We start from the raw sequence: 13,267 nt of genomic DNA, 5'->3' as shown, positions 1-13,267 counted from the left end.
CCTACCACTGTAGTGTCGTCTGCAAACTTGATGATTGAGTTGGAGGCGGGCATGGCCAATGCAGTCATTGGTGAACAGCGAGTACAGGAGAGGGCTGAGAACACACCCTTGTGGGGCCCCAGTGTTGAGGATCAGATGTTGTTTCCTACCCTCACCACCTGGGGGTGGCCCGTCAGGATGTCCAGGACACAGTTGCACAGGCGGGGTCGACCCAGGGTCTTAATGACGAGTTTGGAGGGTACAATGGTGTTAAATGCTGAGCTGTAATGGATGAACAGCATTCTTACATAGGTATTCCTCTTGTCCAGATGGGTTAGGGTAGATTGCAGTGTGATTGCATCATCTGTGGATCTATAGGGGCATTAAGCAATTGGAGTGGGTCTAGGGTGTCAGGTAGGATGGATGTGATATGATCCTTAACTAGTCTCTCAAAACACTTCATGATGATGGAAGTGAGTGCTATGGGGCGATAGTCGTTTAGCTCAGTTACCTTAGCTTTCTTGGGAACAGGAACAGTGGTGACCCTCTTGATGCATGTGAGAACAGCAGACTGGAATAGGGATTGATTGAATATGTCCGTAAACACACCAGCCTGCTGGTCTGTGCATGCTCTGAGGACGCGGCTAGGGATGCCGTCTTGGCCGGCAGCTTTGCTAGGGTTAACACGTTTAAATGTTTTACTCACGTTGGCTGTGGTGAAGGAGAGCCCGCAGGCTTTGATAGCGGACCGTGTCAGTGGCACTGTATTGTCCTCAAAGTGAGCAAAGAAGTTGTTTAGTTTGTCTGGGAGCAAGACATCAGTGTCTGCGACAGGGCTGGTTTTCTTTTTGTAATCCATGATGGATGATCCTCATGGTTGGGATGGTGTTCTTCGGCTTGCAAGCCTCCCACTTTTTCCTCCAAACATAACGATGGTCATTATGGCCAAACAGTTCTATTTTTGTTTCATCAGACCAGAGGACATTTCTCCAAAAAGTACCATCTTTGTCCCCATGTGAGGTTGCAAACTGTAGTCTGGCTTTTTTATGGCGGTTTTGGATCAGTGGCTTCTTCCTTGCTGAGCGGCCTTTCAGGTTATGTCGATATAGGACTCGTTTTACTGTGGATATAGATACTTTTGTACCTGTTTCCTCCAGCATCTTCACAAGGTCCTTTGCTGTTGTTCTGGGATTGATTTGCACTTTTTGCACCAAAGTACGTTCATCTCTAGGAGACAGAACGCGTCTCCTTCCAGAGCGGTATGACGGCTGCGTGGTCCCATGGTGTTTATTAGAGGTCGATCGATTAATCAGAATGGCCTATTAATTAGGGCCGATTTCAAGTTTTCATAACAATCGGAAATCGGTATTATTATTTTTTTACCTTTATTTAACTAGGCAAGTCAGTTAAAACTTCTCCAGGGTAGGGGGCTGTATTTTGACGTCCGGATGAGAGGCGTGCCCAAATTAAACTGCCTGCTACTCAGAAGGTAGAATATGCATCTTATTAGTATATTTGGACAGAAAACATTCTGGAGTTTCTAAAACTGTTTGAATGATGTCTGTGAGTATAACAGAACTCATGTGGCAGGCAAAACCCTGAGAAAAATCCAACCAGGAAGTAGAAAATCTGAGGCTTATAGTTTTTTTAATTGATTCCCTATTCAAACTACAGTGACTTCATTTTGCAGTTCCTAAGGCTTCCACTAGATGTCAACCGTCTTTAGAACGTTGTTACAGGCTTCTACTGTGACCTGGAAGGGAATGACAGTCATTTCAACCAGGTGTCTGGCTGAGTACCATTAGATCATTCATGCGCGTGGCCATCAGCGCGAGGTGCTTTCTTTTTACTTTCTGAAGACAAAGGATTTGTCCGGTTGGAATATTATCGAAGATGTATGATAAAAACATCCTAAAGATTGATGCTATACATCGTTTGACATGTTTCTACAAACTGTAGTATAACTTTTTGGACATTTCGTCTCAACAAAATGCGCGAGCATGGCGCATTTGGATAACTTGACTGAACGCGTGAACAAAACGGAGGTATTTGGACATAAATATGGAGTTTAGCAAGCAAAACAAACATTTCTTGTGGAAGTGGGAGTCCTGGGAGTGCATTCCAACGAAGATCAGCAAAGGTAAGTGAAGATTTATAATACTATTTCTGAAATTTTTTGACTTCAGAACTTGGCAGGTAACTGTATAGCTTGCTTTGATGGCTGAGCTCTGTACTCAGAATATTGAAAAATGTGCTTTCGCCGTAAAGCTATTTTGAAATCTGACACAGCGGTTGCATTAAGGAGAAGTGTATCTATAATTATTTCAATAACTGTTGTAAAGTTTATCAACGTTTATGATGAGTAATTTTGTAAATTGATGTGCTCATTCACCGGACATTTTGGAGGCAGTACATTTTCTGAACATCAGGCGCCAATGTAAAATGGGGGTTTTGGATATAAATATGAACTTGATCGAGCAAAGCATACATGTATTGTGTAACATGACGTCCTATGAGTGCCATCTGATAAAGATCATCAAAGGTTAGTGATTCATTTTAGCTGTATTTCTGGTTTTTGTGACGCCTCTCCTTGCTTGGAAAATGGCTGTGTGGTTTTTCTTGTTTACGTGCTGTCCTAACATAATCTAATATTATGCTTTCGCTGTAAAGCCTTTTTGAAATCGGACAATGTGGTTGGATTAATAAGAATCGTATCTTTAAAATGGGATATAATAGTTGTATGTTTGAGAAATTTGAATTATGACATTTTTGTCGTTTTGAATTTTGCGCCCTGCTATTTCACTGGCTGTTGAATAGTGTGTCCCGCAGGTGGGACGGTCATGTCCCCCAGAGAGGTTTTAAGAACACATTCTTATTTTCAATGACGGCCTAAGAACAGTGGGTTAACTGCCTTGTTCAGGGGCAGAATGACAGATTTTTACCTTGTCAGCTCAGGGATTCAATCTTGCAAACTTACGGTTAACTAGTCCAACACTCTAACCACCTGCTTTAAATTGCACTCCACGAGGAGCCTGCCTGTTACGCGAATGCAGTAAGAAGCCAAGGTAAGTTGCTAGCTAGCATTAAACTTATCTTATAAAAAACAATCAATCAATCATAATCACTAGTTAACTACACATGGTTGATGATGTTACTAGTTTATCTAGCCTGTCCTGCGTTGCATATAATCGCTTAGGTACACGTTGCTCCAACCATAAACATCAATGCCTTTCTTAAAATCAATACACATGTATATATATTTAAACCTGCATATTTAGTTAATATTGCCTGATAACATTAATTTCTTTTAACTAGGGAAAATGTGTCACTTCTCTTGCAACAGAGTCAGGGTATATGCAGCAGTTTGGGCCGCCTGGCTCGTTGCGAACTGTGTGAATACTATTTCTTCCTAACAAAGACAGCCGACTTCGCCAAACGGGGGATGATTTAACAAAAGCGCATTTGCGAAAAAATCACAATCGTTGCACGACTGTCCCTAACCATAAACATCAATGCCTTTCTTAAAATCATTACACAGAAGTATATATTTTTAAACCTGCATATTTAGCTTATAGAAATCCAGGTTAGCAGGCAATATTAACCAGGTGAAATTGTGTCATTTCTCTTGCTTTCATTGCACGCAGAGTCAGGGTATATGCAACAGTTTGGGCCGCCTGGCTCGTTACGAACTAATTTGCCAGAATTTTACGTAATTATGACATAACATTGAAGGTTGTGCAATGTAACAGGAATATTTAGACTTAGGGATGCCACCCGTTAGATGAAATACGGAACGGTTCCGTATTTCACTGAAAGGAAAAACGTTTTGTTTTCGAAATGATAGTTTCTGGATTCGACCATATTAATTACCAAAGGCTCGTATTTCTGTGTGTTATGTTATAATTAAGTCTATGATTTGATAGAGCAGTCTGACTGAGCGGTGGTAGGCAGCAGCAGGCTCGTAAGCATTCATTCAAACAGCACTTTCGTGCGTTTTGCCAGCAGCTCTTCGCTGTGCTTCAAGCATTGCACTGTTTATGACTTCAAGCCTATCAACTCCCAAGATTAGGCTGGTGTAACCGATGTGAAATGGCTAGCTAGTTAGCCGGGTGTGCGCTAATAGCATTTCAATCGTCACTCGCTCTGAGACTTGGAGTAGTTGTTCCCCTTGCTCTGCATGGGTAACGCTGCTTCGAAGGTGGCTGTTGTCGATGTGTTCCTGGTTCAAGCCCAGGTAGGAGTGAGGAGAGGGATGGAAGCTATACTTTTACACTGGCAATACTAAAGTGCCTATAAGAACATCCAATAGTCAAAGGTATATAAAATACAAATCGTATAGAGAGAAATAGTCCTATAATTCCTATAATAACTACAACCTAAAACTTCTTACCTGGGAATATTGAAGACTCAGGTTAAAAGGAACCACCAGCTTTCATGTTCTCATGTTCTGAGCAAGGAACTTAAACGTTAGCTTTCTTACATGGGACATATTGCACTTTTACTTTCTTCTCCAACACTTTGTTTTTGCATTATTTAAACCAAATTGAACATGTTTCATTATTTATTTGAGGCTAAATTGCTTTATTGATGTATTATATTAAGTTAAAATAAGTGTTCATTCAGTATTTTTGTAATTGTCATTATTACCCCCCAATTAAAAAAAAAAAAATTGGCCGATTAATCGGTAGCGGCTTCTTGGTCCTCCAATAATCGGTATCGGCGTTGAAAAATCATAATCGGTCGACCTCTAGTGTTTATACTTGCATATTATTGTTGTTTGTACAGATGAACGTGGTACCTTCGGGCATTTGGAAATTGCTCCCAAGGATGAACCAGACTTGTGGAGGTCTAAAAAATATTTTTATATTTTTGAGGTCTTGGCTGATTTCTTTTGATTTATCCCATGACGTCAAGCAAAGAGGCACTAAGTTTGAAGGTAGGCCTTAAAATACATCCACAGGTACACCTCCAATTGACTCAAATGATGTCAATTAGTCTATCAGAAGCTTCTAAAGCCATGACATAATTTTCTGGAATTTTCCAAGCTGTTTAAAGGCACAGTCAACTTAGTGTATGTAAACTTCTGACCCACTGGAATTGTGATACAGTGAAATAATCTGTCTGTAAACAATTGTTGGAAAAATTACTTGCGTCATGCACAAAATAGAAATCCTAACCGACTTGCCAAAACTATAGTTTGTTAACAATACATTTGTAGAGTGGTAGCAAAACTGACTCCAGCCACGCTGTCAGACCAGCTGAGGTCCCTAAAACAGTATCTCCATCACATGGTGATGACATTCATGTCTACCTAAATCACATATTTCACACATTAATCTACTGTGAAACTCATTGCAAATTGTGTTAAATTTCATGCCTTTTCACTAGCTCCCTCAACACCTGTGAAGCTCTCTGTGCCCATTCCACCCCAGATGCTCTCCTTGGTCCCACTGCCTTCCGTCAAAGCAGCAATACACTGCTGTTTTAGCTGAAAATATGTATTACTCTCATGGTTTGAATTGTACTGCATCTACAGTAAAAAAGTACATATCACATAAGAAGGCACATAAGAATGAGTACAGTCACATGGTCAAGACAAAGGTAAATATGTCAATGTAGATCTGTTATGTTATTACACATGGTTTAATAACTATGTGTTCTTGTGTTATATTTTTTAAAGCACACAACAGAGCACACAGCAAATCAACAGCTGTCTCCATCGCATCAGCCGTGGGTGCTGCAAATACACCTTCCACTCTCTCTAATGGTAATCCAAATCGAATTACATAAACTGTTGCCACTTAATTTACTGTGGATGTATACCTCTATATATTTTCTGTGTTTGCATTACCCTAGATACTACATCATTGAGTGAAACACCCCCTACCAGAGCAGAGTAGGAAAGAGTGCTTGCTCAAGGTAGATCAACATTTATTTTGGGATTATATTTAACAAGTGATTAGTCAACAGAGTATATTTTTGGTTTAATGATATGTTTCATGCTCTGCCACACACTACCATTTCTACAGTATGCCCTGCAGTCCCTCTCCCTCTGCCACCCACACAGCCTGCAGTCCCTCTCCATCCTTCCCCTAAGCGAGATATCAACAGCTGGAACTGCTCTCTAAATAAGAGAATGTGTATGAAGACAGAGCTGGAGGCCATGGGACTGTGGTCAAGGTCCCGACCAGTGCGGCACCTCATGAACATGGTCTCCTTGTGGCATTGTCCACCTCAGCCCGAACTCATAGAGACCTCCTCTGAGCCGCCGTCACCAAAGTACTTCCAGCTCCACCCATTCTTCATCTGGAAGCCAGAGCATGACATCATGGAGAGACTAAGGAACAACTACATCCTTCCTTGTATACACAGTTGCCCCAAACCTCACTTTATCTCTTCTGGTGTGGGAAGGCCTCAGGTGATTGTTGGCATCAGTGGCCAGTACTACCTGCTAGCTTCCCATCTCGTCTGCAAGGTATGTTGGAAGCACTGGTTTGTTGACAATCCCCAGTAGCTGGACAAGCTACCGAGGCGCTTTGTCAACATCTTGCCAGCGTTCCTCACCTACAAGAAGGCCATCTGTAAGACGCTTATGGATGAACTCCGGCGCAGTGGCAAGTCAACAAATGACATGACCAACCAGGTAATGGAGACACTGCACCTAAAATACTAGAGAGCCCATCTGGCCTACCTTCTCAGTGTGCAGAACACCAGGGATGCTGAAGCAGGCATATATGGACAGAGGACCATCACAGGGCTCCTGAGACGGGAGGACTCACCTGCTGTGTTTGGTGGCTATGAAGATGTAGATGGCTGGTGTGGAGTGTCTGTGTCTTCACACTACCTGACTGACTGCCTCCTACAAGAGTACCAGCGGCAGGAGCTAGCCCTCATCCAGCTCCTACAAGGCACCTTCAGACAGGTCTTCAGGTCTGACCACCCCCACAAAGTGGCCAGGAAGGTGACACTGTCATCTGGCACCATGTCTTCCTATGCGGTGATAAATGAGAACTGGGTGATGGTGCAGTCAGAGAGTGAGCAGTCTCTGGAGGCTATGTACAAGGCCAACCGCTACAGTTCTGCTGGTGTTGAGAAGGCCAAGTACCATTGGGTGGACAGGTATGTAAAAATCCTTCACATTCATCGCAAACAGTACATTAATCAATCTTAAGTATACACTACCGGTCAAACGTTTTAGACACCTACTCATTCAAGCATTTTTCTTTATTTTTACTATTTTCTACATTGTAGAGTAATAGGGGAAATCAGAACTATGAAATAACACATATGGAATCATGTAGTAACCAAAAAAGTGTTAATTAAAACTTCTTAGGGCTAGGAGTCCCGCTAGCAGGACAACTTCTGGTGAAACTGGAGGGCGCGCAATTCAAGTAAATAATCATAAATAATATGGATTTTAAACATTTATGTACATATGTGTCTTATATCGTCTGAAAGCTTAAATTCTTGTTAATCTAACTGCACTGTCCGATTTACAGTAGCTATTACAGTGAAAACATGCCATGCGATTGCTTGAGGACGGCGCCCCACATCAAAATATTTTTCCACCGGTACAAGTTTCATACATTCACATATAAAGATTAAATATTCACTTACCTTTTGAAAATCTTCCTCTGATTTGTCATCCAAAGAGTCCCAGCTATAACATGTAGTGTCATTTTGTTAGATAAAATCTTTCTTTATATCCCAAAATGTCTGTTTAGTTACTGCCATCGATTTGAGTAATCCACTCGTTCAACTTGCCAAGATAGGAATCTGAAAATCTAACCCTAAACTTTGTTTCAACAAGTCAAAATACGTTTCTATGTACTCCTCAGATACCCTAAAATGTAATGAAACTCTAACTTTTCTTATGGAAAGAAGTATGTACAATAGGAAACCGATTTTAGCAGATGCTTAAAGACTGTGTCCTTCTGCTAAAACTGATATTTCTTATTCGTTTTTAAAGTTACAAGCCTGAAACCTTTAACATAGACTGCTGCCACCCTGTGGAAGCCATAGGAATTGCATCCAGGGAGCTAATTGTCAATATGACCTTTCTCTTAAATTTCTAAGAGGATGGTCTCTCAAAAACATTCTGGTTGGTTTTCCTTTGGATTTTTTCCTACCATATCTATTGTGTTATATTCTCCTACATTATTTTAACATTTATACAAACTTCAAAGTGTTTTCTTTCCAATGGTACCAATTATATGTATATCCTGGCTTCAGGGCCTGAGCTACAGGCAGTTTACTTTGGACACGTCATTCAGACAGGAAGTGGAGAAAAAAGGGGCCTAGCCCTAAGTTTTAACCTCTTACATCTAAATGTTCCGCTAGTGGAACGTCTGCTCCAATATCCAATGATGGGCGGGGCGCGAAATACAAACTCCTCTAAAATCTGAAAACTTCCACTTTTCAAACATATGACTATTTTACAGCTATTTAAAGACAAGACTCTCGTTAATCTAACCACACTGTCCGATTTCAAAAAGGCTTTACAGCGAAAGCAAAACATTAGATTATGTCAGCAGAGTACCCAGCCAGAAATAATCAGACACCCATTTTTCAAGCTAGCATATAATGTCACAAAAAACAAAACCACAGCTAAATGCAGCACTAACCTTTGATTATCTTCATCAGATGACACACCTAGGACATTATGTTATACAATACATGCATGTCTGTTCAATCAAGTTCATATTTATATCAAAAAACAGCTTTTTACATTAGCATGTGACGTTCAGAACTAGCATTCCCACCGAACACTTCCGGTGAATTTAGTAAATTACTCACGATAAACGTTCACAAAAAGCATAACAATTATTTTAAGAATTATAGATGCAGAACTCCTCTATGCACTCGATATGTCCGATTTTAAAATAGCTTTTCGGATGAAGCACATTTTGCAATATTCTAAGTACATAGCCCGGCATCACAGGGCTAGCTATTTAGACACCCAACCAGTTTAACCTTCACCAAAATCACATTTCCTATAAGAAAAATGGTCTTACCTTTCCTGTTCTTCGTCAGAATGCACTCCCAGGACTTCTACTTCAATAACAAATGTTGGTTTGGTCACAAATAATCCATCGTTATGTTCCATCAACGACGTTTTGTTCGTGCGTTCTAGACACTATCCCAATGGTAAATCACGGTCCGGCGCATGGCACAGAACGTGACAAAAAAATTCTAAATATTCCATTACCGTACTTCGAAGCATGTCAACCGCTGTTTAAAACCAATTTTTATGCAATTTATCTCGTAGAAAAGCGATAATATTCCGACCGGGAATCTGCATGTCTGTAAACTGAGGGAAAAACCGAAAGACGGGGGCGGGGCAGGTCTCGAGCCTAAGCATTTCTCCACTGATTGCCCACTTAGCTTTTGCTCTCGTGTGCTTCAGCCAGGGCTTTGAATTACGTCATTCCTGTTTTTCCCGGGCTCTGAGAGCCCATTGGAGACGTGGGAAGTGTCACGTAAGAGCAGAGATCCTTTGTAATAGATAGAGAGAATCAACAAGGGCAAGAAATGTTCAGACAGGGTACTTCCTGAACAGAACCTTCTCAGGTTTTTGCCTGCCATAGGAGTTCTGTTATACTCACAGACACCATTCAAACAGTTTTAGAAACTTTGGAGTGTTTTCTTTCCAAAGCTAATAATTATATGCATATTCTAGTTTCTGGGCAGGACTAATAATCAGATTAAATCGGGTACGTTTTTTATCCAGCCGTGAAAATACTGCCCCCTAGTCATAAGAGGTTAAACAAATCAAAATATATTTTATATTTGAGATTCTTCAAATGTCCACCCTTTGCCTTAATGACAGCTTTGCACACTCTTGGCATTCTCTCAACCAGCTTCACCTGGAATGCTTTTCCAACAGTCTTGAAGGAGTTCCCACATATGCTGAGCACTTGTTGGCTGCTTTTCCTTCACTCTGCAGTCCAACTCATCCCAAACAATCTCAATTGGATTGAGGTTGGGTGATTGTGGAGGCCAGTTCATCTGATGTAGCACTCCATCACTCTCCTTCTTGGTTTAATAGCCCTTACACAGCCTGGAGATGTGTTCATTGTCCTGTTGAAAAACAAATGATAGTCCCACTAAGCGCAAACCAGATGGGATGGCGTATCATTGCAGAAGGCTGTGGTAGCCATGCTGGTTAAGTGTGCATTGAATTCTAAATAAATCACATGCAGTGTCACCAGCAAAGCACCCGCACACCATCACACCTCCTCCATGCTTCACGGTGGGAACCTCACATGCTGAAATCATCCGTTCATGTATTCTACGTCTCACAAACACACGGCGGTTGGAACCAAAAATCTCAAATTTGGACTCATCAGATTTCCACCGGTCTAATGTCCATTGCTCGTGTTTCTTGGCCCAAGCATGTCTCTTCTTCTTATTGGTGTCCTTGAGTAGTGGTTTCTTTGCAGCAATTCGACCATGAAGGCCTGATTCATGCAGTCTCCTCTGAACAGTTGATGTTCAGATGTGTCTGTTACTTGAACTCAACTTATTTGGGCTGCAATTTCTGAGGCTGGTAACTCTAATTAACTTATCCTCTGCAGCAGAGGGAACTCTGGGTCTTCCGTTCCTGTGGCGGTCCTCATGAGTGCAAGTTTCATCATAGCGATGATGGTTTTTGCGACTGCTCTTGATGAAACGGCCAAAGTTCTTGAAATGTTCCTTATTGACTGACATTCATGTCTTAAAGTAATGATGGACTGTCATTTCTGTTTGGTTATTTGAGGTGTTCTTGCCATAATATTGACTTGGTCTTTTACCAAATAGGGCTAATGGCGCCGGAGGAGATGGCTGCCGTTCTATGGTCCCCTAACCAATTGTGCGGGTTTTTTTGCGTTATTTGTAACTTATTTTGTAGATAATGTTTCTGCCACCATCTCTTATGACCGAAAAGAGCTTCTAGATATCAGGACAGAGAATGCTCACCCCATACTGTAAGAAGATTTATTCTTTAAAGATTTGGATGCAAAGGATTTACTCCAGACACCCGACAGGGCCGTCATCCCCGTCATTCGCATGCGAAAGAGACCGAGATATCGGGGATGTAGGTCTGGGCGCCTTGAAAGGATCCGAAGGCGAGTGGGTAATCTGCCTTTACCATCGGTCCTTTTAGCCAACATATAATCAATGGATAATAAAATAGATGAACTACGAGCACGTATATCCTACCAACGGGTATTAAAAACGAATATCTTATGTTTCACCGAGTCGTGGCTGAACGACGACATGAATAACATACAGCTGGCGGGTTTTACGCTTTCTCAGCATGATAGAACAGGAGCGTCTGGTAAGACAAGGGGTGACGGTCTATGTATACTTATAAACAACAGCTGGTGCACGAAATCTAAGGAAGTCTCGATTTCTTTCGCCTGAGGTAGAGTATCTCATGATAAGCTGTAGACCACTCTATATACAAGAGAGTTTTCATCTATGTTCTTTGACGCTCTCTATTTACCAACACAAACCCGATGCTGGCACTAAGACTGCACTCAATGAGCTGTGTACGGCCATAAGCAAACAGGAAAACACTCATCCAGAGGCAGCGCGCCTTGTGGCCGGGGACTTTAATGCAAGGAAACATCTACCAGCATGTTAAATGTGCAACCAAAGGGGGAAAAAAACTCTAGACCACCTTTACTCCACACACAAAGACGCATACAAAGCTCTCCCTTGCCCTCCATTTGGGAGATCTGAACACAATTCTATCCTTAGAAACAAAAACTAAAGCAGGAAGCACCAGTGACTCGGTCAATAAAAAAGTGGTCAGATGAAGCAGATGCTAAGTTACAGGACTGTTTTGCTAGCACAGACTGGAATATGTTCCGGGATTCTTCCGATGGCATTGAGGAGTACACCACGTCAATCACTGGCTTCATCAATAAGTGCATCGATGACGTCGTCCACACAGTGACTGTAATTACATACCCCAACCAGGACTTATGGATTACAGGCAACATCAGCAATGAGCAAAAGGGTAAAGCTGCAGCTTTCAAGGAGCAGGACTCTAACCCGGAAGCTTTTAAGAAATCCCGCTATGCCCTCCGAACCATCAAACAGGCAAAGCATCAATACAGGACTAAGATTGAATTGTACTACACCGGTTCCGACGCTCGTCGAATGTGGCAGTGCTTGCAAACTATTACAGACTACAAAGGGAAGCACAGCCGCGAGCCGCCCAGTGACACGAGCCAACCAGACGAGCTAAATTACTTCTATGCTCGCTTCGAGGCAAGTATCACTGAAGCATGCAAGAGAGCACGCGATGTTCAGGATGACTGTGTGATCACGCTCTCCGTAGCCAATGTGAGTAAGACCAATAAACAGGTCAACATTCACAAGGCCACGGGCCAGATGGATTACCAGGACATGTACTCCGAGCATCTGCTGACCAACTGGCAAGTGTCTTCACTGACACTTTCCACCTGTCCCTGACTGAGTCTAATACCAACATGTTTCAAGCAGACCACCATAGTCCCTGTGCCTAAGGTAACCTGCCTAAATGACTACCAACCCATACACTCACATCTGTAGCCATGAAGTGCTTTGAAAGGCTGGTCATGGCTCACATCAACACCATTATCCCAGAAACCCTAGACCCCCATAATTTGCATACTGCCCCAACAGATCCACATATGATGCAATCTCTATTGCACGTAACACTGCCCTTTTCCACCTGGACAACAGGAACACCAATGTGAGAATGCTGTTCAATCAATCAAATGTTTTTATGAAGCCCTATTTACATCAGCTGATGTCACAAAGTGCTGTACAGAAACCCAGCTTAAAACCCCAAACAGCAAGCAATGCAGATGTAGAAGCACGGTGGCTAGGAAAAACTCCCTAGAAAGGCAGGAATCTAGGAAGAAACCTAGAGAGGAACCAGGCTCTGAGGGATGGCCAGTCCTCTTCTGGCTGTGCCGGGTTGATATTATAACAGTTCATGGCCAAGTTGTTCAAACATTCATAGATGACCAGCAGGGTCTAATAATTATTATTATTATTATTATTATTATTATTATTATCATCAGTGGTTGTAGAGGGTGCAACAGGTCAGCACCTAAAGAGTAAATGTCAGTTGGCTTTTCATAGCCGAGCATTCGGAGTTCGAGACAGCAGGTGTGGTAGAGAGAGAGTCGAAAACAGCAAGTCCAGGACAAGGTAGCATGTCCGGTGAACAGGTCAGGGTTCCATAGCCGCAGGCAGAACAGTTGAAACTGGAGCAGCAGCACGACCAGGTGGACTCGAGACATCAAGG

General features: G+C 42.1%; 1 long non-coding RNA gene across 1 annotated transcript; it reads left to right on the top strand.

Annotated features, from left to right (window-relative positions):
* Window positions 1–5,179: 5,179 nt before the first annotated feature.
* On the top strand, window positions 5,180–6,688 carry LOC115167624 (uncharacterized). Its single transcript, XR_003870516.1, has 3 exons — window positions 5,180–5,746; window positions 5,836–5,898; window positions 6,009–6,688. It is a non-coding gene; the product is annotated as an uncharacterized LOC115167624 (long non-coding RNA).
* Window positions 6,689–13,267: the final 6,579 nt, after the last annotated feature.

This window comes from Salmo trutta, chromosome 29 (genome assembly GCF_901001165.1).
Source record: "Salmo trutta chromosome 29, fSalTru1.1, whole genome shotgun sequence".
Classification (NCBI taxonomy): Eukaryota; Metazoa; Chordata; class Actinopteri; order Salmoniformes; family Salmonidae; genus Salmo; species Salmo trutta.
Note: the sequence above shows the minus strand (reverse complement) of the source record. Positions and strands in the feature narration are given on the sequence as shown.